Below are 24402 nucleotides of genomic sequence, written 5' to 3' on the forward strand. Positions count from 1 at the left end.
GTCCATTTCTTAAGGAGCTCTAGGGTGTGTAGGGAGGTAGACTGATACGTGAACACCATAAAACAATATCCTAAGTGCAGTGATTGAGTGATGCATGGGAGATATTTACAAAACAAAAATCAAGGACACTTAGCCCAGCTAGGAGGATGGTCAGGGAAGGCCTCCTGGGGGAGGTGTGCAGAGGAGCTGACAGAAAGAGTTCCTAGGGGTTAGTTGGAATGCACTTGTCTTAGAACAGAGTCAGCATGATCATAGTAATGTAGGCTCTCCCCCTGAAGGAGAACTCAGTTGTGGTCCAAGGAGAAGTGACTGTGACTCGCCCATCCTTGGAGATGACCAGTGCCACTTAGAAGAAGGGTTTTGCTGTGTGGTTCTGCTCGGAGGCCAAGAATAAACTTGGCACATGCATGATTCATGTTATTTAAGTACGAAGTGTCCCACGCTCCTTTTAATTTTTTTAAATTATTACTATTTTTAAGATTTTACTTTTTTATTTGACAGAGAGAGTGAGAGAGAGCACAAGCAGGGGGAGAGCAGGAAAGGGAGAAGCAGACGCCCCACTGAGGAGGCAGCCCAATGTGGGGCTCCATCCTAGACCCCAGGATCATGACCTGAGCCAAAGGCAAACACTTAACCAACTGAGCCCCCCAGGCACCCCCCAGGTACCTTTTTGAAACAGATCAGAGTTCCAGTGTGAGGCGAGCACTAAGGCTGGCTGAGTAGGAACAGAAAGAAAAGTAAAGGAGGGAATGAAGCAGCTCTGTACTGTCTTTGGAATCACAATCTTCTTTTATTTCTTTTTTAAGAGAACCCTTGGCGAGTCAAAGGATGCGTTAGAATCAGAACATTTGGAAACAAATGAGCTTTTAAGAGACTTGAGCTCAAAAGGAAAATTTCTTGATTTGGATCAAAGCGGTTCTGAGGAAGCAGAGATTAGTTTCCCTGAAACACAGCCCTCAAGCAAGCTTGGGGAGAAAATCGACCAGATGCCCCAGGATGAACTGGGACGGGAAAGAAGAGAGGTAAAAAGATGATCAGACTTAAGTGAGCAACGAGAGGAAGAATTCCAGTCCATAGAAGAGATCCCCAAGAAATCACTGGTGTCTACCAGCGAGGACATGTTGTTTGAAAGGATGACCGCGCCAACGTGTATCCTTTGGTAAGGGAGTGTAACATGGTTTTTCATGTCCTCTAGTGCTTTAAAAGCATTGTGAAATAAGGGGATTTTATGCATATGGAAGAAAAAAATACCACCAGAAATATCCTTTTGAACTAATAATAGACTTGTATGTTTTGAAGTTCAGTGCTCTGGCGGGACATGGGTCAGAGGAGTGCTGCGTCTGGGCCTGACATCTGGGTCCGACAGGGTTGCTTCCCAGGCAGGAAATTCCGGACGTGCTTTGTCTGTTACCTAGGGTGCCCTTTCTTGTGGGAGACTCAAGGTCAATCTCTCCCTCTCCTCCCCATTCCCCTTCTTTCTCACTTCCTCCTCCGCTCCTCCATGCCTTTCCCCTTTCCCTCCTCTCCTCACCTCTTCTGCCTTAGATGGCTTGATACCTCTTCACAAGTTCCTAAAACTCTTATGGGCTCCTCAAACTGTGCATTCAGAGATGGACCAGAAAGCAAAAGGTATGAAAAAGGGAAAGGCACTGAGAAAGGCACCAGGGGCTCGACTGGCATCTGCCTTTGCCACACAAATATTACCATTTACCAAGAGAAGGAAGAGGAGGAGAGTTTTTCCCTTCCTCCTCCACCTGGCACTGAAAATTGCTTCCTAGGATTCACCTCCCTTTTTTCCTGTAGACTCTGCCTTTGGAAGATTTGTAAGTGATCGGATGCACGTAAAGTGTTTAATGTAGTTCCTGACACATAGCGAGCACTGGACGGGTGTTCACATCTAGACGATGACGGTGGTGGTGGCAAGGATGGTAGTGATGAGGAGGATGATGGGAAACTCCTAGTGGGAGATGCAGACAACTGCCAGCCTCGTTTCTGTAAATGGGGTTTACCTTGAGCAGTGGATTTCAAGGTCAAAACTTGGGCTTGCCCAGGATGAAAGATAGATCAAGTTTTAGAGCCTGTGAAGACTTTTGGCTTGTTTAGCCAGTTAGCATGACACCCGGGGATATCGCTAATGAGAGCAAGTGTCCTGCGTGCCAGGGGTTTGGGCCCCTGTTAGCCTTGGGCTCACTGTAGAACTCAACTCTTCTAGACCACCTCCCTCCGCAAATTTGTTTAGCACCTTTACGACACCTCCTTTCTGTTCCTTTCTCTTCCCGTTCCTGTATTGGTTTTCTCTCTCTTTTATTTTTAAAAATTTTATTTATTTGACACAGAGAGAGAGATCACCAGTAAGCAAAGAGGCAGGCAGGGAGAGAGGGGGAAGCAGGCTCCCTGCTGAGTGGAGAGCCCGATGTGGGGCTCAATCCTAGGACCCTGACATCATGACGTGAGTCAAAGGCAGAGGCTTAACCCACTGAGCCACCCAGGCCCCCCCCCTTTTTTTCTTCCTGTTAAAAATAATAGGTGCTCTTTAGAACTACAGACCAATATCCTTGATGAACACAGACGCAAAAATTCTCGCCAAAATACTAGCCAATAGGATTCAACAGTACATTAAAAGGATTATTCACCATGATCAAGTGGGATTTATTCCGGGGCTGCAGGGTTGGTTCAACATCCGCAAATCAATCAATGTGATAGAACACATTAATAAAAGAAAGAACAAGAACCATATGATACTCTCCATAGATGCTGAAAAAGCATTTGACAAAGTACAGCATCCCTTTCTGATCAAAACTCTTCAAAGTGTGGGGATAGAGGGCACATACCTCAATATTATCAAAGCCATCTATGAAAAACCCACCACAAATATCATTCTCAATGGAGAAAAACTGAAAGCTTTTCCGTTAAGGTCAGGAACACGGCAGGGATGTCCATTATCACCACTGCTATTCAACATAGTACTAGAAGTCCTAGCCTCAGCAATCAGACAACAAAAAGAAATTAAAGGCATCCAAATTGGTAAAGAAGAAGTCAAACTATCACTCGGCATCAGGGAAATACAAATCAAAACCACAATGAGATGGCACCTCACACCAGTCAGAATGGCTAAAATGAACAAGTCAGGAAATGACAGATGCTGGCGAGGATATGGAGAAAGGGGAACCCTCCTCCACTGTTGGTGGGAATGCAAGCTGGTGCAACCACTCTGGAAAACAGCATGGAGGTTCCTCAAAATGTTGAAAATAGAACTACCCTATGACCCAGCAATTGCACTACTGGGTATTTACCCTAAAGATACAAACATAGTGATCTGAAGGGGCACGTGTACCCGAATGTTTATAGCAGCAATGTCTACAATAGCCAAACTATGGAAAGAACCTAGATGTCCATCAACAGATGAATGGATAAAGAAGATGTGGTATATATACACAATGGAATACTATGCAGCCAGCAAAAGAAATGAAATCATGCCATTTGCGACGACGTGGATGGAACTAGAGCGTATCATGCTTAGTGAAATAAGTCAATCGGAGAAAGACAACTATCATATGATCTCCCTGATATGAGGACATGGAGAAGCAACATGGGGGGTTAGGGGGATAGGAGAAGAATAAATGAAACAAGATGGGATTTGGAGGGAGACAAACCATAAATGACTCTTAATCTCACAAAACAAACTGGGGGTTGCTGTGGGGAGGTGGGATTGGGAGAGGGGGAGGGGGCTATGGACATTGGGGAGGGTAAGTGCTATCGTGAGTGCTGTGAAGTGTGTAAACCTGGCGATTCACAGACCTGTACCCCTGGGGATAAAAATACATTATATGTTTATTAAAAAAAAAAATTTGGAAGGGTAGGCGAACCATAAGAGACTATGGACTCTGAAAAGCAACCTGAGGGTTTTGAAGGGTCAGGGATGGGAGGTTGGGGGAACAGGTGGTGGGTAATGGGGAGGGCACGTTTTGCATGGAGCGCTGGGTGTTGTGCAAAAAGAATGAATACTGTTACGCTGAAAAAATAAAATGGAAAAAAATAATAGGTGCTCTTTAAAAAAAAAAGAAAGCAGGGGCACCTGGGTGGCTCAGTGGGTTAAGTGTCTGAGTCTTGATTTCAGCTGGGGTTGTGATTGTGATCTCAGGGTTGTGAGCTTGAGCCCCTCATGGGGCTCTGCACTGGGCATGAAGCCTGCTTGGGATTCTCTCTGCCTCTCTCCTTTGGGCCCTCCCCCCTCTATAAATAAATAAGTTAAAACAAAAAAAAAAAACTTTCAGGCAGATTCCTCTTCTCGCACAGACCATGCCAAATCCATTTCCTGGAAGTGACTACCGTTTCATTTTGGTATAACTGTTTATCTTTCCAGACCTTTTCCTGGGCATCTGTGGACACGTCTGTGTGTGTGCACCCATACACCACACATGCTAGGTTTTGTTTTCTTTACCGGTCAGATCTTCTGCATGACCACTTAGTATGTCTCAGAGGGTTTTCTGTATCAGGGCGTGTAGAACCACTTCCTCATTTTAAATTCAACCGGTGCCCTGTTATGGATGGCGCTTTTTGTTACTTCTGATTTGTTCTCACCAAAGGGGCTTCAACAAGTGTGTTCCTGCCTCTCTCTCTGCCTGCAGCCTCCTCCTTTTCCTTTGGGTCCCTGCCTTACCCCAGAGTCCTGGAATAATTCAGAGTGCTCCTGGTAAGTAGGCATAACCCTGGATACCGACTTCCACCAAGAAAACAAGGTGTCACGCATTTATGAGAAGGAATCTTTGATGATTGTCGAACGCAGTGAAATCTGCTTTGGACCATAGCGTTTTGTGTTCGCGTTTGGAAGGTTGCTGTAAGAGCCGGCTAGCTCCATAACCGTTCACCACGAACGGTAACACTAGGGCCCAGCGTCAGCGGATACCGTGTGCTTTCAATGAGTGTGAGCGCTGCTGGAGCAAGGAGGTCCTGTCAATCCTGAGTGAGTCAGTTGCTAAAAGTCTCTGATCACTTAGCCATCACTTTAGATGCTACCACATTCGATTAATTGGCCTCGGTTAATTTTTTTTTAAGATATTTTTTTATTGATTTGACAGAGATTACAAGTAGGCAGAGAGGCAGGCAGAGAGAGAGAGAGGAGGAAGCAGGTTCTGCGCTAAGCAGAGAGCCTGATGCGGGGCTCGATCCCAGGACCCTGGGATCATGACCTGAGCTGAAGGCAGAGGCTTTAACCCGCTGAGCCACCCAGGCGCCCCCTCGGTTAATTTTTTAAATGGAATGTTTTTATTTTAAGTAATCTCTACACCCAACATGGGGCTGGAGCACTCCCAGATCAAGAGGCATAGGCTTTACTGACTGAGCCAGCCACACGCCCCTAAGGACTATTTATTGGAGCAGTTTAGATTGATAGCCAACGAAATGAAAAGTACAGAGTTCCCATATACTCCCTTGTGCGCCCCACCAGGTTCCCCTTTTGTTAACATCTTCATTAGTGGGGGACATTTGTTAGATGTGATGAGCCCATGTTGACTGTTGTTAACTAACATCCATATTTTACTTGAGGGTTCACGCCTGGTGGTGTGACATTCTCTGGGCTTTGACTAAGGTATGATGAGGTATATCCACCATTGCAGTGTCCTACAGACTTGTGTCACTGCCTTCAAATCCCTCGTGCCCCACTCTCCATCCCTGCCTTCACCCCCTCGCTCCCCAGCCACCACTTTCCCCCCCTGTCTTCATAGATTTGCTTTTCCAGAATATCATGTAGTTGGAATCATACAATGTGAAGTCCTTTTTTTTAAGATTTATTTATTTATTTGTCAGAGAGAGAGAGAGAGAGAAAAAAAACACCTGTTGGGGGAGGGGTAGAGAGAGAGAGGGAAAGAGAAGCAGAATCCTGGCTGAGCAGGGGGCCCAATGCAAGGCTCAATCCTAGGACTCTGGGATCATGACCTGAGCCAAAGGGAGACACTTAACCAACTGAGCCACACAGGTGTCCCCACTGTGAAGTCTCCTTAGGTTGGCTCCTTTCACTTAGCAAAATGCATTTAAGATTTCTCCATGTCTCTTCCTGGCTTGCTAGTTCATTACTTTCTATTTCTGAGTAGTACTCTTTTTGTATGTATCCACAGTTTTTATAAAGTGTTTTCATCACATCCATGATTTTTTATAAAAGACTTTGCACACAAAAAATATGCAGAAGTAAGCTACTGTTGAATTAAAAGTAATAGATTTATAATACCTCTAATTTTTCATTTCAGAAAATTTTTATCTTGGATTTATTCCAGGGAATATGGATTTTTAAAAAGATTTTATTTATTTATTTGACAGATGGAGATCACCAATAGGCAGAGAGGCAGACAGAGAGGAAGGGAAGCAGGCTGAGCAGAGATCCCGATGTGGGGCTCGATCCCAGGACCCTGAGATCATGACTTGAACCAAGGCAGAGGCTTTAACCCACTGAGCCACCCAGGTGCCCCTGAATATGGAATTTTTAATCATGCTTAGGTAATTTTGTCCCTTTGTGCTTCATTCTTCCAGAGGAATTGGTATATGAAGAACAAATACAAATATTCCCAGCTGAATAATTATCTTTCTTATGAAGTTCCTTAGTAACTATACTGTAACTTCCCCCTTCCATATATTTTCATAAAGTAAATTGAATTTCACAATATTAAGTGCTCACTGTGTGTCAGGTACTGAGCAGTCTAGGTTCTGGGGATTAGGAGGATAGGACGTTCTTTCTGTTTACTGTTGACTTTCTTTTCTTTTTTAAGCAAGGTATAATTCACATACCATTAAATTTACCTTCTTAAAATTTAAAATTGTGGTAAAATACACATAAAGTAAAATTTACCATCTTTAAAAAAAAAGACTTTATTTATTTATTTGACAGAGAAAGACTCAGCGAGAGAAGGAACACAAGCAAGGGGAGTAGGAGAGGGAGAAGCAGGCTTCCTGAGGAGCAGGGAGCCTGGCAGGGGCTCGATCCCAGGATCCTGGGATCATGACCTGAGCTGAAGGCAGACACTCAATGACTGAGCCACCCAGGTGCCCCTCATATTTCTTTTAAATCTTTATTTATTTATTTGAAAGGGAGGGTAGGGAAGGGCAGAGGAGAGTCTTAAGCAGACTATTCCTGGAGGCCAATGTCGGGCTGGATGCCACAACCCTGAGATCACGACCTGAGCCAAAGCCAAGAGTCAGTTGCTGATCCAACTGTGCCACCAGGCATCCCTAAAATTTACCATCTTCACCATTTTGAAGTGTACAGCGTCGTAGTAGGTACAGTCACACTGTGGTGCAACCAACACCTGGAACTCATCTCGTGAGATGGAAACTCCCTACCCATTGAACAACTCCCCGTTCCCCAGCCCTGCCCCTGGCAACCACCATTCCACTTTCTGTCTCTATGGATCTGACTCCTCTTGGGACCATGTCCGTGGAATCCTACCGTATTTGTCATTTTGTGACTGGTGGATTTCGCTTACATGATGTCCCCAAGGTCCATCCACGTTGTAGAGCGTTGGTTGCCTTCCTGTGGAAGCCTGAACAGCACTCACATGTTGTTCATCCCTTCATCCGTCATGGGACACTTGGCGTCCTTTTACCTTCTGGTTTCTGTGAAGTATGCTGCTCTAAACATGGGCGTGTGACTGTCTCTTTGAGACCCTGCTTCCAGTTCTTTGAGCTAGGTACCCAGAAGTGTCATTGCTGCATGATACGCTAATTCTGCTTTCAGTGTTTGGAGAGCTCTCCCTGGGGTTTTCCACAGCAGCTGCACGATTTCACATTCCCACCAAGAGTGCCAGTGGTTCCAATTTCTCCACATCCTCATAAAAGTGACCCCTTTAAAGCGCACCATCCATTGCTTTTTAGCATGTTCACAAGGTTGTGCGGCTGTCACCACTGTCTGATTCCAGAACATTTTCATCCCCCACAGAAGAAATCCATATCCTCTCGCCGTCACTCCCCGACCACCTTCCCCAGGCCCCCAGCAGCCACTGGGCTCCTTTCCATCTCTATGGATTGGACTGACCCTGCACTGTGTGTGGCCCCTTTCACTCAGCATCATGGATTCGAGAGCCCTCCAGGCCCTAGCATGTGCTTGAGGATGTTCTTGAAGTGATTTCCCTCACTTTGGGCTGATGATGTGAAATCCTTCCCCTCCAGAGACTGCACCAGGGGTGCCTGGCTTCACAGTTCTGGGTTCGGCACACTCAGTGTCTTGCTGGTCTTGCCTTTGTCTTCCAGACCATGACTTGGTCTTTCAGATGGACCAGTTCTCTTACCGTTTACTACATTCGAGGTGAACACTAGCGAGTCCTTCTGTACGTCTGTGCTCACACTGTGGTCATCGACGATGTCTTCAAGAATACTCAGCAGCACCTTCAGGTATGCAAGTTCTCGTTGTTGCTTTTTAAGATTTTATTTATTTATTTATTTGGAGAGAGCAAGCAAGAGAGAGCAGTAGGGAGAAGCAGACTCCCCTGCTCAGCGGGGAGCCTGACGTGGGTCTGGATCCCAGGACCCTGAGATCAAAGCCTTAGCTGAAGGCCGACGCTTAACCGACTGAGCTGCCCAATATATGGGCATTTATTTGGGCATTTGACATATATTTTAATAAGGACCTTCCTTAAGTCAATGCATAGGTCAAAAACATCACAGAGGGTTTCCCAAAAGCCTAGTCATATTCAGGGATCCATGCCACGTAGGTGCAGAATTTGCTCTCTAGATGTCCAGAAACACACACAGGCCCAGCAAGCAGCCCTTCTTGGAGCTTAGTTGAATGTGCAGCACTGAGCACAGTGCTGATGGGAGGGAGAGGGGGTAGTTTGTATCTGCAGAGTGAGGAAGGAGCAGCAGGCAGACAGGCTGAGAAATAAGGACCATGCCAGGCAGCTGTCCAGCCTCCTGCAGAGTCAGGTGGCTGGGAGTGGCTTTGACGATCCATCCATCCACCCATTCGTTCCTCCATTCATTTATTCCATAGGTATTTACCAGAAACTCTTTGTTTCAGATTCTGGGCATGTAGTCATGAACAAAACAGATCTAGCTCCCCCCCCCGCCGCCCCCCATGGAGCTTATACTCTCATAAATACACAATTATGAATTACAACAAGCACTCCAAAGGAAATGTGGGCTGCTGCAGGAGAGAGATCAGGAGTGAGAGATGGCCCTTCAGTGGGTTGCGCTGGCAAACATGCCCTTTGTGCCGAGATCTGACTCACTGAGGAGGATGAACCAGGGGCAGTTTGGGGAGAAGCAGTCCAGACCCAGGGAGCTCCAGGTTTGCAGGCCTGCCCATGGGGCCGAGAAAGAAGGCTGGTATGACTGACATGGAGTGAGCAAGGGGAGAGGAAGGAGGGAAGAAATGAACTATTTCCTGGCAGGGAGCACTAGCATCTTATTTGTTTCCAGAAGGTTCCTGAGTTACTGAGAAAGGATTGTGGGGGGATGGGAATGAAAGCAGGGAGACCAGCGAAGAGGCTTTTGCTCCAGATCTGCTCAGTGGCCTGAGTGGACACTGTTTAAGGGAGATGAGGCCAGCAGGGCTTCAAGGGGGCTGGAGGTGGGGCAGAACCCCAACATTTATTCCCCACCTGGGTTCAGAGTTGGGCACATGCCTACATCTGTAGGGAGCACTGTCCTTGTGGGGAGTGTGGCTTACACTTTAGGGGTTTGAGGGAGAGAAAATCAGAAAACCACTGGCTATGAAGAAATGCCAGGGGAAGGCCATCGGAGTGGAACTTTCAGCCCGATGAACCTGGAAGAGGAGCTTAGTTTTCTCTGTGGGGCTCCAGCCTCTCTGGCCATCCTGAATCTTTCAGAGCACTTTCTCTGCATTTCTGCAGGGCCACACTAACGCGATCTCCTGCCTCTGCATCAGTGAAGACAGGCGGTGGATTGCCGCGGCCGACAAAGGGCCCTAGTGCCTGATAATCATATGGGACTCCTTCAAGGGTAGGCGTGGCGCAAGCTCCCTTTTCCCTACTCAGTGTAGCATATCCGCAACAAATGAGAAATACCGGTCTGGGCATGCAGAAGCCAGCGGTGGGATGCCGGGAGAGGGTGAAGCGGCCTGGGGAGGCTGGTCGTCCTGTTGCCTTGAGGCCCGGTCGAGTGATATTACCTTCGTGAATTTCCCCATTTACAATTCTTGGCTCTTCAGGCTGAGAAACTTGGTTTGGCGATGTCCCAGAGTAGATGAGGGAGGTTAACACTAACGCAGCTTGGAGGCCCAAGGAAGTGAAGTGATTTTCCCCATCTACAAAAAAAGAGGCTGATCATACCCACTGTTTTAGTTTCCTTGGGCTGCTCTAAGAAATTACCATATGCTAGGGCGCCTGAGTGACTGAGCAGGTTAAGCCTCTGCCTTCAGCTCAGGTCATGACCTCAGAGTCTTGGGATCCAGCTTAGGTGGGAGGGCGCTCGTTTTCCTGAGAGCTGGGGTATTGTCCTAGGCATCTTTTTTTTTTTTTCCTGTCCTTCGTGCCTGACACGGAATCAGCGCTCAATAGTGGGTGACAGTCGACTTCATGAAGAGAATGAACAGCATGCTTGCATAATGCTGAGTTAGTTCTATTATTTATTAAAATGAGATAAAATTCACATAAGGTAAAATTCGCCACTGTGAAGCCTGCGAGTCAGTGGCATTGAGTGTGTTTACAATGCTGTGCCATCGCGGCTTGATTCTAGTTCCAACTGCTGTTTTAAAGTCATCTCTCTGCCCAACGTGGGGCTGGAACCTACAAACCCGAGGTCAGGAGTCACATGGTCCACCAGCTGAGCCTGCTGGATGCCACTAGTTCCAAAACCCCAAAAGAAAACCCCAAAGCCATCAGTCATCCCTACCATTCCCTCTGACCCCACTGACATGCCGGTCCGTCCCTGTGGATTTTCTAATTCTGGACGCTTCATAGCAATGAGCTCGAACAACGTGTGGTCTTTGTGTCAGGCTTCTCTACTTCACGTGATGTATGAGGGTCCACCCCTGATACAGCAGGGGTCCGTGCTTCCTTCCTCTGTATGGCTGCATTGCAGTCTGTTGTATGGATGGAGCACATTTGTTTCCTCCATAGCTTTTGAAACGAGTCCCTCCGGGGAGCAAGGCAGACCTCAAATCGGGTTCCCTGGTCCTGTTTTGCAGCATTCCTGTGCACACAATATTTGACAGCTGCCCAGAAGGCAATGGCATCGGGGCCACAGCCATCACCCGGGATTCCAAATATCTGGCAACCATCTCCGATGCTGAAATCCAGGTATGGGGCACGTGGAGGCGGCCTCAGTGGGCTGGCTCGGCTTGGGCCACGTGGTGATGTGATGCTCTCAGGGAAGGACCGGACCCCATGGCCCCCCGTTGAGGGTTCTCTTCCTGGGGTATAGCTCTCGGTGCCATGTTCCCGAGCCACAGTTACATGGCTACCACGAGAGGTGTCGGGTTTGTCAACAGCCTTCAGGAACCTTCTCATTCTCCTCCATCTGCTGTCACTCGCAGGAAGTTTGCATCTGGAGGTGGACCTCAGCCGTGGAAACCCCAGCATGTACCCTCGACCTCCTCAAAGAGTATGGTGTTCAGGTGAGCTCAGTTTGAGTGTGTAAAGCTATGTCTACAGTCACACCGAGTCCAGGTCCAAACCTACTTTCGGTTTTACTGGCGTTCAGTTATGGTACACTAGTGCTTGTAAAAAAACACTGCCGTGTCCTTGATCTCACTTTAATCTTCCTGATAGTGAGTAATATTGTTCTGAGCATGTATTATGTGCCAGGTTCTGCTAAGTTTGTTACAGCAAGTATCTCCCGCAGTCCATGCAAACGTGCTGGGAAGGAGTTCTTTAGAAATACAATGGACTGCTACTGTTAAGTACTAGATAATTTGTCTGAAGTCACGGGCCAGCGGCCTTTCCTGTTCTAGACATGCTCTTAACTGCTCCTGAGACTCAGAAATTATTAGTCTCAGTTTGCTTGAAGCGACGTGTCAAGGGCACCCACCAAGTCTACTCTTCCATTCTGTGTCGTCGTACTCATCCTTGCACCCTTCGCTCACCACACGGCTGCTCGGTCCCTACGATGCACCAGACACTGTGCAAAGTGCTCACCTGGATGCAGGATCCAGAACCCAGTCAGAGGGCCCAGGTGACTGGGCTCAGCCGGGCACATGTCACGCTGCAGCTTCATGTCCGTGTCTCTCCTTCTGGCCCCCACCGTCCCTCTAGGTCTCCGCAAAAAATTTCCTCACAGCTTTTATAAGCTGAGCTGATACGGTAGCCACCAGCCATAGCGAGTTTTTCTGTTGCTGCCAGAAACCGCTCTGGGACATTTTAGAGCTTGCATTGAATCTGGGGATTGCTTTGGGCAGTTGTCCTCTTAACAATCCATGAGCACAGCGGCGCCTGTGTGGCTCAGTGGGTTAAAGCCTCTGAGCTTCTGCTCAGGTCATGATCCCGGGGTCCTGGGATCGAGCTCTGCATCGGGCTCTCTGCTCCGTGGGGAGCCTGCTTCCCCCCCTCTTTCTGCCTGCCTCTCTGCCTACTTGTGATCTCTGTCAAATAAATAAAGAAAATCTTTAAAACAAACAAACAAAAAGCAAAACAATCCACGGGCACAGGCTGTCTTTCCATTCTCTTACATCTTCTTGAGTTTCCTTCAGCAGTGTCCTTTGCAGCAAACAAACCCTCCACCGAAGGTTTATTCCTAGGTCTTTTTATACTATCATAAGTGGATTGGTGTTCTTCATCCCCTTCGTGGGTTTTCATTGCTAGTCTTTAGAAACACAACTGCTATTTGTAGGATTTTGTGTCACGAAACTTTGCTGAATGCATGTGGCTGCTTGGATTTAAGTCGATTAGAGTGAGATGCAACTACAGATTCAGGTGTCTCTGTGGGGTAAGCTACTGCCTTTGGCTCAGGTCATGATGACAGGGTCCTGGGATCTGGCCCCACATCAGGCTCTCTGCTCAGCGGGGAGCCTGCTTCCCCGCTCTCTCTGCCTGCCTCTCTGCCTACTATGTGATCTCTGTCAATTAAATAAAATCTTTAAAACAAAACAGACAAACAAAACTGCAGATTCATTTCCTTGGGGTCACCACATTTCAAGTACTCCCCAGCCACCTGTGGCCAGTAGCTGCCATGTTTGACAACAGATGAGCCAATGTCTCGGTCACAGAGGAATGTGCTGTGGGCAGCGCTGCAAGGCCCCAAGTCTGGAAGCATTCTTCCTGCTCTGCATTCCTGCTGCCCAGCTGGACCGAACCCTTCAATCTGGGCTTGAGTCACAAAGGGTGAGCGAGCTCTCAGCACAGCCCAGCTTTCTAGTAGGCTGGCTGTTTCATTTCTAGAGCGAACGGTCTCACACCTTCTCTTCTTCATCTCTCCCAGCCCTTCCTCTTCCTCTAGGCTGATGACCTCTCTCATTTTGCATTGAGAGAATGGGGGCCATCGGATACAAACCCCGGCCTGTTCTCACTCCCAGCCTACAACCTGCTTCATCCTCACCACCGTCTCCTGCCCTTCTGCGTGTAAGAGCAGCCACTGCCTGAGATGCCACTCCTCTCGGGCGCTCGAGGCCGTCTCCTGCAGCGATCCGCACCCCCTCTGCTGGGTGATTATACCCCGAGCAGACACACATGCGTTCCTCTCCCCCGTCTCTGGGACACCACTGATGATGCGTCTCCTTCCGACTCTGGCCCTCTGCGCCTCTTCACAGTTACATGTCTCTGAGGTGCTGTCTGTGCCTGCTTTCTGACTTCATCATATCTCATTTACTCTTTTGTGCACAAAATATTTGATCTCTTTATATTTTCATTGCTAAAGGAGGCATACATCCAAAATGTGTACATTTTAAGGCATGAAACAAAAGGTACAGGTGTGTTTACTGCCTGATCAAGAAAGAACACCACCCAAACCCTAGAAATCCCTTTGACCTCCTTCCACAATCCCATCTCCAAGTTAACTAGGGTTAACTAGTTAACTAGTGTCCCCGATTTTGTGTTACACATTCCCATGCCTTCCTGTATACTTTTGTCTAGCAAGTATCTCTTGGTACTTTCCTTTTTTTTTTTTTTTCTGAGCGAGAGAGAGAGAGAGAGAGAGAGAGAATGTGAGCCGGGAGGGGCAGACATAGAGGGAGAGGGAGAGACTCTCAAGCAGACTCCATGCTTAGTGCAGAGCCTGATGTGGAGCTTGAACTCAGGATTCTGAGCTTCTGACCTGAGTCAAAATCAAGAGTCGGATGCTTGACCAACTGAGACCCCCGGGTCCCCTCCCCACCACCACATTTTTTTAAATTCCCATGCTGGAACTCAGGACCCTGAGATCAGGAGCTGTGGGCTCTACTGGCTGAGCCAGCTGGCGCCCCTCCCCCAGTACTATCCTATTTTGTTTTACCTGGGTTTTTTTGGTGCATATGGGGAATCATAATTGCTTCATTTTGTCTGCCTTGTTTCTGAGATTCATTCATTTTGATTACTGAGTTATAATTCACTATTTTCACGCCTATCTAGTCTCTTCTTGTCTTGAGTATAATGTAGCTCATTTATCTATCCTACTGATGATGAACATTTGGTTCTTCTGATCTGTCTTCCACCTACCCACAGCTCTACCAAATCTATGCTTATCACAGTCACTGGCATTTCCAAGTGAAGCGAGCACTATTACATCGGCATGAGCACCATTCCCAGTGGGTGCTGAAGACACCTTCCCTGGGCTCATAGCCTTCCCTGGGCTCCTCTGTGGGCTTGTCCCCTTTCACTGCACACCTTCTAAATGCTGGCCGTCCTCAGGGTTGAGTTGTGGGAGCTCCTCTTAGGGCGACACCTTCTTCCTGGGTGTCCTCATCCATTCCCATGACTTTTAAGTCCTGTGCACTCCCAAGATGCACCCAAAATCCTTCCTCCCCTCTCCATTTCCACTGCCACCACAGCTCCCTGCATGACTACAACATCCTTCAGGCTGAGCTGTGTTCATTCTTGTCCCAGTCCTTCCCGCCTTCCTGCAGCAGCCAGAGTGATAGTTCTTAAGTGAGCCGGACAGATCATACCACTCTCTTACTTAAAGTCTTTGAGTGGCTTCCCTTTGTGATGGGGATAACCCTAAGCTTCCCCTTCACCCATCTCCCAGCATCTACCCTCCTGTTTATTAATGTCTGTTCCTTTGTATGCCCTGGAATTTTACAGAAATGGACTCTTTTTGTGGAGTGCGCTGACTTCTTTTATTCAATTTAATTTTTTTATTTGATTTAAATTTTGAGATTCATCTATGTATGCAAAAATGGTTTATTCCTCTTTATTCCTCTCTATGTGTCCTTTAAAATGTGAATGCTGAGTAGTCATCGAATGGATATGTCACAGTTTGCTGATTCACCTGTTAAAAGACATCTGCCCCGTTTCCTGTTTGTGGCTGTTGAAAACAAAGGTGCATGAACTTTCATGTACAAGTCTTTGTAGGATATATGCTTTCGTTTTTCTTGGTAATTATCTTTGTTTCTGAAGGCTATTTGCCCTAACTATAGGACTGTAGGGGGGTAGTTATTTCCATACTTTGAGGATATTATTGTCTTCAGACTTAACACCATTTCCCTTGAGAAGTCAACTATCAATCTTATTTTTCCCTCTTCTGAAAGTTACATATGTCTTTCCCCTCCTGCCCCATTCTGGCTGCTTTTAAGGTTTTCTGGTAATTGTTAGCAGTTTTTAAGGATGTGTCTGTATGCATATGGATATGTTGTTGATTTTTTAAAAAATCCAAAACTGGTGCCTGGCTGGCTCAGTCAGTGGAGTATGTGACTCTTGATCTAGGCTTGTGAGTTCGAGCCCCATGTTGGACAAAGAGATTACTCCCGAAAAAAGGATAAATAAATAAAAAATAAAATCTAAAAAACAAAAATAAAAAAACATATCTTCTGGAGTTCTTTGAAATTGCAACATCATATCTTTCTTCAGTTTTGCAAAATTCTCTGCCACTACTTCTTTTAAAATCACTTTTACCACCTTTTTTTCTTTCCTGTCCTTTTGGTACTCCAATTATACAGACATTAGACCCGTCCTGTGCTATATGTGTCTTATTGTCTATATTGTCTGTTGTTTTGTGTCTTTGTCCTTCAGTCTGGACATTTTCTCCTATAATTTATCTTCCCATTGTACTGACTGATTATTTCTTTGGCTATATTTTATTTTCTGTTTAATCCTCTTTTGAAGTTTTTTAAATCAGGTTTTTTTTTTTTTCAGATCTAGATTTTCTGTTTGATTCTTTTTAAAAATAGAGTTACTGTGGAGATTGCCCATGTGGCCCTCTACTCTCTGGCACCTCGTGACCACAGTTCTTGTCAAGTCTGCGTGTGTCGATGTTATGCCTGCGTCTCCTGGGGTCCTTGCTGATGATTGCTTCCCTCTTGGTTGTCAGTCGTTTGGAAATGTCTCCTTCTTATGCCTGGTTGTGTTTCATCGGGTGCCCAGTGTCATGCTTTAAGAAGTTTAGGAATAATTTGAGTCTCAGGATGATACCTTCCTCCAAGGAAAACTCATTTTTGCTTCTTGCTGGCATCTGGCAGAGTTAACGAGATTAACTGATTAATCGCATCACAAATCACAGTGATTTGTCGCTGATTTCCAGCCTTTGTGAGGACTTGTCCATGCATTTGCTTCCAACAGTTCTGCCCACCCCTTCCCCCCACCACCCCATCCCCTACCCCTGCTGAGGCCGTTGAGTTGTCCTGAAATTACTTCTCAAACATTGGCACTGGTCCTTCACTTTCCTGGAGCAGGCAAGGAGTAGGTGATGGTGTGGAGGTGGCAGGAAGGGAACTTAAGTCATGTTTCTAGAAACTGTCTCCCAGGGCTGCTCCCTCCATCCCTTCACCTCAGGCCACAGCCACCCCCTCCCACACACATACCCCCACAGGACACGTGCCTCAGTCTCCCCAGGGAGCTCCATGGTGGTGTGGCTGTTGTTCAGCTTCTGCACTTTGTGGTTTCCTCACTTGCGTAGTTACCACAGGGTTGATTTATGGGAAGGGAGCCAGGCAGTCCAGGCTATTCACCGTGTTGGCAGGAATCAGAAACTCTTTCCAGTATCTGGCATTCACTCCAAGTTACCTTTTGGCCTTGTCAAATTTAGATATGTGTATGCAGCAGTTTTTGTCCAAAAGGACACAGGGTAAAGGTTATTAGTGAATATTGTGCTACTTTTGCTTGTTCCAATTTACAGATGATGAATTATAATAAATAAGACTAAAAATGGGGACACATTTGAGATCATTAATTTTAACACTCAGGGTTTCAATTCTATTCCTATTGCTTACAAAATGCTGTTGTCTTTTCTGTTTTTTATTCCTACTCAGCTATTTAATATAATATAAATATTATTTATTTTTAATGCTTAGCTTAGCCAGGGAGAAACAGAAAATTTGTCATAATGTAATATATTTCCATACTTTATATATCAGAACTATCTTACTTTTAATCCAGAAATATTTTGATTTGTCTTAAATGTAGGGACAAGTAGATGTTCATTCCCCGAGTAGAGATGTTTTGGTAATGTAACAGTACAGTATCTACTTAGGAAGGAATAAATATGTATTAAAATATTTCAATTTAATTATAGCATTTACTTTAATCTCATTGGAAACTAGTGTATTAAATCAGAGGCAGAAATTTAAATTTCATTTAATTTTTTTAAAGTAACGAGGCAAATATTTATTTGAATGTATTTAACATGTTTAAAAAATACAGGGTTTTTCAAGACCTTGGATTTTACCCCCTTTTAGAAAGGACATAGAAAAGAGATCAGCATGTATGTGCTGACACAGGGCAGAATTGTGAGATTAAAAAAACATCAAACTTAAACATAAAATTACCACATGCCTCAGCAATTCCTAAATCCAAAAGAATTTAAAAATTTAAAACAGACATTCAGACAAACACAGACATACAAACGTTTGTAGCAGCAGAATGATCGTCAGTAACCAAAGGTAGAAGCAAACCTCATGTCCCTCAGCTACTAAATGCAGAAACAAAATGTGGCCCATCGTGCAATGGACTATGATTCGGCCATACAGAGGAACGAGGCACTGACGCCCACTGCGACATGGATGAACCTCGTACACATCATGGTAAAGGAAAGAAGCCGTACACAACAAACCATGTGCTGTATGAGTCCATCGATGTGAAATGTCTGGAAGAGGAGAACCCATTGAGACAAAGTACAGAATGGTGGTTGCTGGGCCTGGGGAAGGGCATGTATGATAACTTAATGGAGGGGGTCTTCCTTTTGGGGTGATGAAAATGTCCTGAACTAGACAGAGGGGATGGTGCCCAGCATTGTTAGTGCACTAAGTGTCCCCGAATTGTACACTTTAAAATGACTAATGGTTGGAATGCCTGGCTGGCTCAGTCAGTGGAGCACGTGGCTCTTGATCTTGGAGTTGTTTGGGGTAGAGATTGCTTCAAAATAAAATCGCTATTTATTTATTTATTTATTTATTTGACATAGATCACAAGTAATCACAAGAGGCAGAGGGAGAAGCAGGCTCCTTGCTGAGCACGGAGCCCGATGTGGGGCTCGAACCCAGGACACTGGGATCAATACCTGAGCCAAAGGCAGAGGCTTAACCCACTGAGCTTCCCAGGTACCTCTCAAAATGAAATCGTTATCATTAATTGAATTTAAATTTTAAAAATATTTAAGCATAAAATCTTTAAAAAATAATAAAATGATTAATGGTTAATTTTATGGTAGGTGAACCTTACCTCAATTGAAAATGGAAATTTTCAATGCAAAACAAAACCCAAGATTCAATCACCAATTTTCAGTGCTAGTTGTTACTTCTGGTACATGTTGTAGCTTTAATGCCTTAGAAATGTAGCATTCAGATTTTCATTTACTATCATTTAAACTCACAATCATTTGTGGCATTTTTTTTTTTTACACATTTGCTTTTCTTTCAGAATGCTTTCAGATGTTCCTTGAGGCAGGTTCTCTTATCTGAGGAGGTTGCAAAGCTCTGCCCCTGTTTAGATGCATTCCTTTTGATTTTGTGGTTATAGTAGTTCTTTCTTTTAGAAACCAGGTCTTTTTGTAGTGGTGATTATTTTTTCTGTACCCCTCAGTATGAAGAGGGAGGTATACTTGCTCACAGTGCCCCACGTTGAACAGAAAAAGTGAGTATGCTTCCTGCATTTTTATATGCCAGATGCTGTGGAGAGTAAATATGTGTAAGCTTAGTCACTTCGGGCTACTCTTTGTTTGTCTTGATAGTACACCATGGTCAAATCATTGGACATTTTTACTTGGGTCCTTTACTATATTGAATTGTCAATACAGTAATGGAACCATTGTTCAAAATAAAATATTATGGAAGAGAAATTTGACTACCCTGAGAAAATACCCCCCCAAAAGTGATGGCTTTACTAATATGTGTGTGCATACGACAAGGAGTGAAAAGTTATTTCGGAGTGATATAATAAAGAGTTGAACATGAGTGGCTCATTTTTAGGCTAGCCGGTTTTCAGAATAATAAAACATGATCTTAGATATTGAGATGTTTCAGAGCCAGTACAAAGGTGGTGCGTCAGGTGTTGGAGGAAACAGGTTATCTTTCCTGCCTGCTCACCTGGAGCCATTGTCGCATCTGAGGTGGACCTCGGGTCTCGTCTCCTGCCACAATTTCTGCATTTGACACCCATGTAATCTGCCCTCAGTGAGCACCTTATGGTGTTTCTTCTGCTTCCTTTCTTCACTCTTGGTAGGATTTATAGAAATTTATTTTTAAGAGGACATGCAAAAAAAAAAAAATTGAGATGGATGAATACAAAGATGATTCTGTCCAAACCTCTTTTTCATAAATCAAAGTTATCAAACAATAAAGTCAATTCTCATTATGTGTGGCAGTTAAGTTTCACAAAATCTCTGCAGACCTCAGCGAGTACAAAATCATTGCTCCTAGGAGAAGTACAGGATTACGTTCCTGCCAGCCTTGGGTCATAAGTTTCCCCAACAGATAGATACATAACCTTGTCTTCTGTGTGTTTTCTTTTGAAGACATCGCATTTAATACATAATGTTGATGCATCAGCGCTGCCTCACAGCCAGCAGCTCTGAAACACGTGCCTGAATGACATTTATCTAACTCAGGTATATTCTCTGGAAGGTACATCACTAGACTGCCTTTCAGTACCGTGTTTGCATTAGCTTAAATACTGCCCTCACCAACAAAAGCACCTCAAAAACGTGACCCACGTGGCACTAAGCAGACCCTGGAAAGACACTTGTTTACAGCTTGAAAGCTGGAATAAGAAGGCAGAGCATGTCCTCACTGGACTCAGCTAGGAATGTGTGCACAGGGAGAATCAGATTTTTGCCACTCCGTATTTGCACATGTCTGCAGACCATCATGAAAGGGCCACAAGGGTTGATGTTGGGGTTATAAATTGTAGCAAGTAGGTGAGTTTGCAAATACACAACCCACAAGCCATGACAATGTCTTGTATGGAAGTAGAGCAGCTCTTGGGGAGAACTTGATGCCCTCCTTTGACCAGTTATTGTTTTTCTGACCCTCCTGTGCTCAGGGCAGAAGAGGTGAGCCTAGGGTCTTCTCTGTGTCTTTAGAGAAGGGGGCAGCAAACTTGCTGTATCACGTGACAAATGAAGGCATTTCTTTGTTTGATTCATTCGCTGTACATTCATCGTGGGGCTCCACTCACCACTCTGGGTTCTTTCTACAATTCGTCTCCAAGACACTGCCTAAGAAAGATGGCTCTCGGGCGCCTGGGTGGCTCAGTGGGTTAAGCCGCTGCCTTCAGCTCAGGTCATGATCTTGGGGTCCTGGAATTGAGTCCCGCATCAGGCTCTCTGCTCAGCAGGGAGCCTGCTTCCCTCTCTCTCTCTCTCTCTGGCTGCCTCTCTATCTACTTGTGGATCTCTCTCTGTCAAATAAATAAATAAAAAAAAATCTTTAAAAATACAAAAAAGAAAAAAAAAAGATGGCTCTCGTGCTTTTTTTTATGTAGCACAGATTTCATGAGGTGTCAGGGGCATGTCTGTGTATAGTACTTAATTTCTTCTGATGGGAAAATAGTTTATGGGAAAAGTTTATAGTTATAAGACTGGGATAATTATTTTGTGATATCTTACAACTGGAGCATGCTTTTGCACAAGACAGACATTAGTTTCTTTTATCAATCTATGAAACCTCGGTAAGAGAAGTTGAATAGGTATAAACAAGTGGTTAAACACTTTTTCATTTGCTTGAAGCAAACAGTTTCATGAACCCCGTACACAGTCCTTCACTTGCTCCTAGCAAACCTTCAGAGGTTCAGAACAGCCTGCACTATGGCAATTCACGGGGACGAGATTTCTTAGTGATTGGTTTTTTGATTTTGTCTTTTTTCCTACTGTAAATCAATGTAATATTATAAAATATGCCATACTGACAAATGCTTGTTTTATATTTATCACCAACGTAATGTGTAATCTGTCTTCTGAAATGCAGACCTTCAACAAGCTCGTGGGAAAATTTAGCCAGTCAGTCTTTCATTTGAATTTAACACAAATACTTTCCACGACAATGGAAGGGAAGCTGGTTATCTGGGACATCCACCGCCCACCATAGCCTACCTCCGCCTCTGTGGGCTTTCCTCAAATCAAACCTTGTAAATTGGTTCATTTTCAGAAAGAGCGGATCACTGTGTTCATTACAGTTGATCTGTAATTAACTTAATAAAAAGGCAGCTATCAGTGATTATCAAAGTATATTACAACCCTTTTGGATGTATACACATATTTTGTATATGCAGTGAATATTTCTGGAGAAATTCCTTATTAACTGGGAATGTTTGGTGCCTCTGAGGAAAAGAACAGAGAAGCGGGATCAAGGGTGGGGGTGGCTTCACCTCTTCTTATGATCTCATTTGTACTAATTGGTTTGCTTTTTTAAATAATTTTTATTTTTATAAACATATAATGCATTATTAGCCCCAGGGGTACAGGTCTGTGAATCGCCAGGTTTACACACTTCACAGGACTCACCGTAGCACATCCCCTCCCCAATGTCCAAAACCCCACCACCCTCTCCCTACCCCCCTCCCCCCAGCAACTCTCAGTTTGTTTTGTGAGATTAAGAGTCTCTTATGGTTTGTCTGCCTCCCGATCCCATCTTGTTTCATTTATTCCTTTCCTACCCCCCAAATCCCCAACGTTGCATCTCCACTTCCTCATATCAGGGAGATCATATGAGAGTTGTCTTTCTCCAGTGGATTTATTTCGCTAAGCATAATACCCTCTAGTTCCATCCATGTCGTTGCAAATTGCAAGAATTCATTTCTTTTGATGGCTGCATAGTATCCCATTGTATATATATATATATATATACCACCTCTTCTTTATCCATTCATCTGTTGATGGACATCTAGGTTCTTTCCATAGTTTGGCTATTGTGGACATTGTCGCTATAAACATTTGGGTGCACGTGCCCCTTCAGATCACTACATATCTATCTTTAGGGTAAATACCCAGTAGTGCAATTGCTGGATCATGGGGTAGCTCTATTTTCAACTTTTTGAGGAACTCCATGCTGTTTTCCAGAGTGGTTGCACCAGCATGCATTCCCACCAACAGTGGAGGAGGGTTCCCCTTTCTCCGCATCCTCGCCAGCATCTGTCATTTCCTGACTTGTTAATTTTAGCCATCCTGACTGGTGTGAGGTACCATCTCATTGTGGTTTTGATTTGCATTTCCCTGATGCCGAATGATGTGGATCACTTTTTTCATGTGTCTGTTGGCCACCTGGATGTCTTCTTTGCGAAAATGTCTGTTCATGTCCTCTGCCCATTTCTTGATTGGATTATTTGTTCTTTGGGTGTTGAGTTTGCTAAGCTCTTTATAGATTTTGGAGACTAGCCCTTTATCTGATATGTCGCTTGCAAATATCTTCTCCCATTCTGTCAGTTGTCTTTTGGTTTTGTTAACTGTTTCCTTTGCTGTGGAAAAACTTTTGATCTTGATGAAATCCCAATAGTTCATTTTTGCCCTTGCTTCCCTTGCCTTTGGCGATGTTCCTAGGAAGAAGTTGCTGCAGCTGAGGTCGGAGAGGTTGCTGCCTGTGTTCTCCTCAAGGATTTTGATGGATCCCTTTCTCACATTGAGGTCCTTCATTCATTTTTCATCTATTTTCATGTGTGGTGTAAGGAAATGGTCCAGTTTCATTTTTCTGCACGTGGCTGTCCAATTTTTCCAGCACAATTTATTGAAGAGGATATCTTTCTTCCATTGGACATTCTTTCCTGCTTTGTCAAAGATTAGTTGACCATAGAGTTGAGGATCTATTTCCGGGCTCTCTATTCTGTTCCATTAATCTATGTGTCTTTTTCTGTGCCAGTACCATACTGTCTTGATGATGACAGTTTGTAACAGAGCTTGAAGTCTGGAATTGTGATGCCCCCAACGTTGGCTTTCTCTTTCAATATTCCTCAGGCTATTTAAGGTCTTTTCTGGTTCCATATAAATTTGAGGATTATTTGTTCCATTTCTTTGAAAAAAAAAAAAAAGAATGGGATTTTTATAGGGATTGCATTAAATGTGTAGATTGCTTTAGGTAGCATAGACATTTTCACAATATTTGTTCCTCCAATCCATGAGCATGGAACATTTTTCCATCTCCTTGTGTCTTCCTCAATTTCTTTCCAGAGTTCTTTATAGTTTTCTTAGTATAGATTCTTGCCTCTTTGGTCCGATTTATTCCTAGGTATCCTATGGTTTTGGGTGCAATTGTAAATGGGATTGACTCCTTAATTTCTCTTTCTTCTGTCTTCTTGTTGGTGTACAGAAATGTACCTAATTTCTGTGCATTGATTTTATATCCTGACACTTTACTGAATTCCTGTATAAGTTCTAGCAGATTTGGAGTGGAGTCTTTTGGGTTTTCCACATATCGTATCATATCATCTACAAAGAGTGATAGTTTGACTTCTTCTTTGCTCATTTGAATTCCTTTAATTTCTTTTTGTTGTCTGATGGCTGAGGCTAGGTCTTCTAGTACTATGTTGAATAGCAGTGGTGATAATAGACATCCTTGCTGTTGTCCTGACCTTAGAGGAAAAGCTTTCAGTTTTTCTCCATTGAGAATGATATTGGCAGTGAGTTTTTCATAGATGGCTTTGATGATATTGAGGTATGTGCCCTCTATCCCTACACGTTGAAAAGTTTTGATCAGGAAGGGATGCTGTACTTTGTCAAATGCTTTTTCAGCATCTATGGAGAGTATCATGTTGTTCTTGTTCTTTCTTTTATTAATGTATTGTATCACATTGGTTGATTTGCAGATGTTGAACCGACCTTGCAGCCCCAGAATAAATCCCACCTGGCCGTGGTGAACAATTCTTTTAATGTACTGTTGGATCCTATTGGCTAGTATTTTGGTGAGAATTTTTG

At 44.5% G+C, this 24402-nt stretch overlaps 1 pseudogene; it reads left to right on the forward strand.

Moving 5' to 3' along the window:
* Positions 1–986: 986 nt before the first annotated feature.
* LOC123930008 overlaps positions 987–24402 on the forward strand; it is a 29753-nt pseudogene continuing 6337 nt past the window's right edge.

This window comes from Meles meles, chromosome 18 (genome assembly GCF_922984935.1).
Source record: "Meles meles chromosome 18, mMelMel3.1 paternal haplotype, whole genome shotgun sequence".
Classification (NCBI taxonomy): domain Eukaryota; kingdom Metazoa; phylum Chordata; class Mammalia; order Carnivora; family Mustelidae; genus Meles; species Meles meles.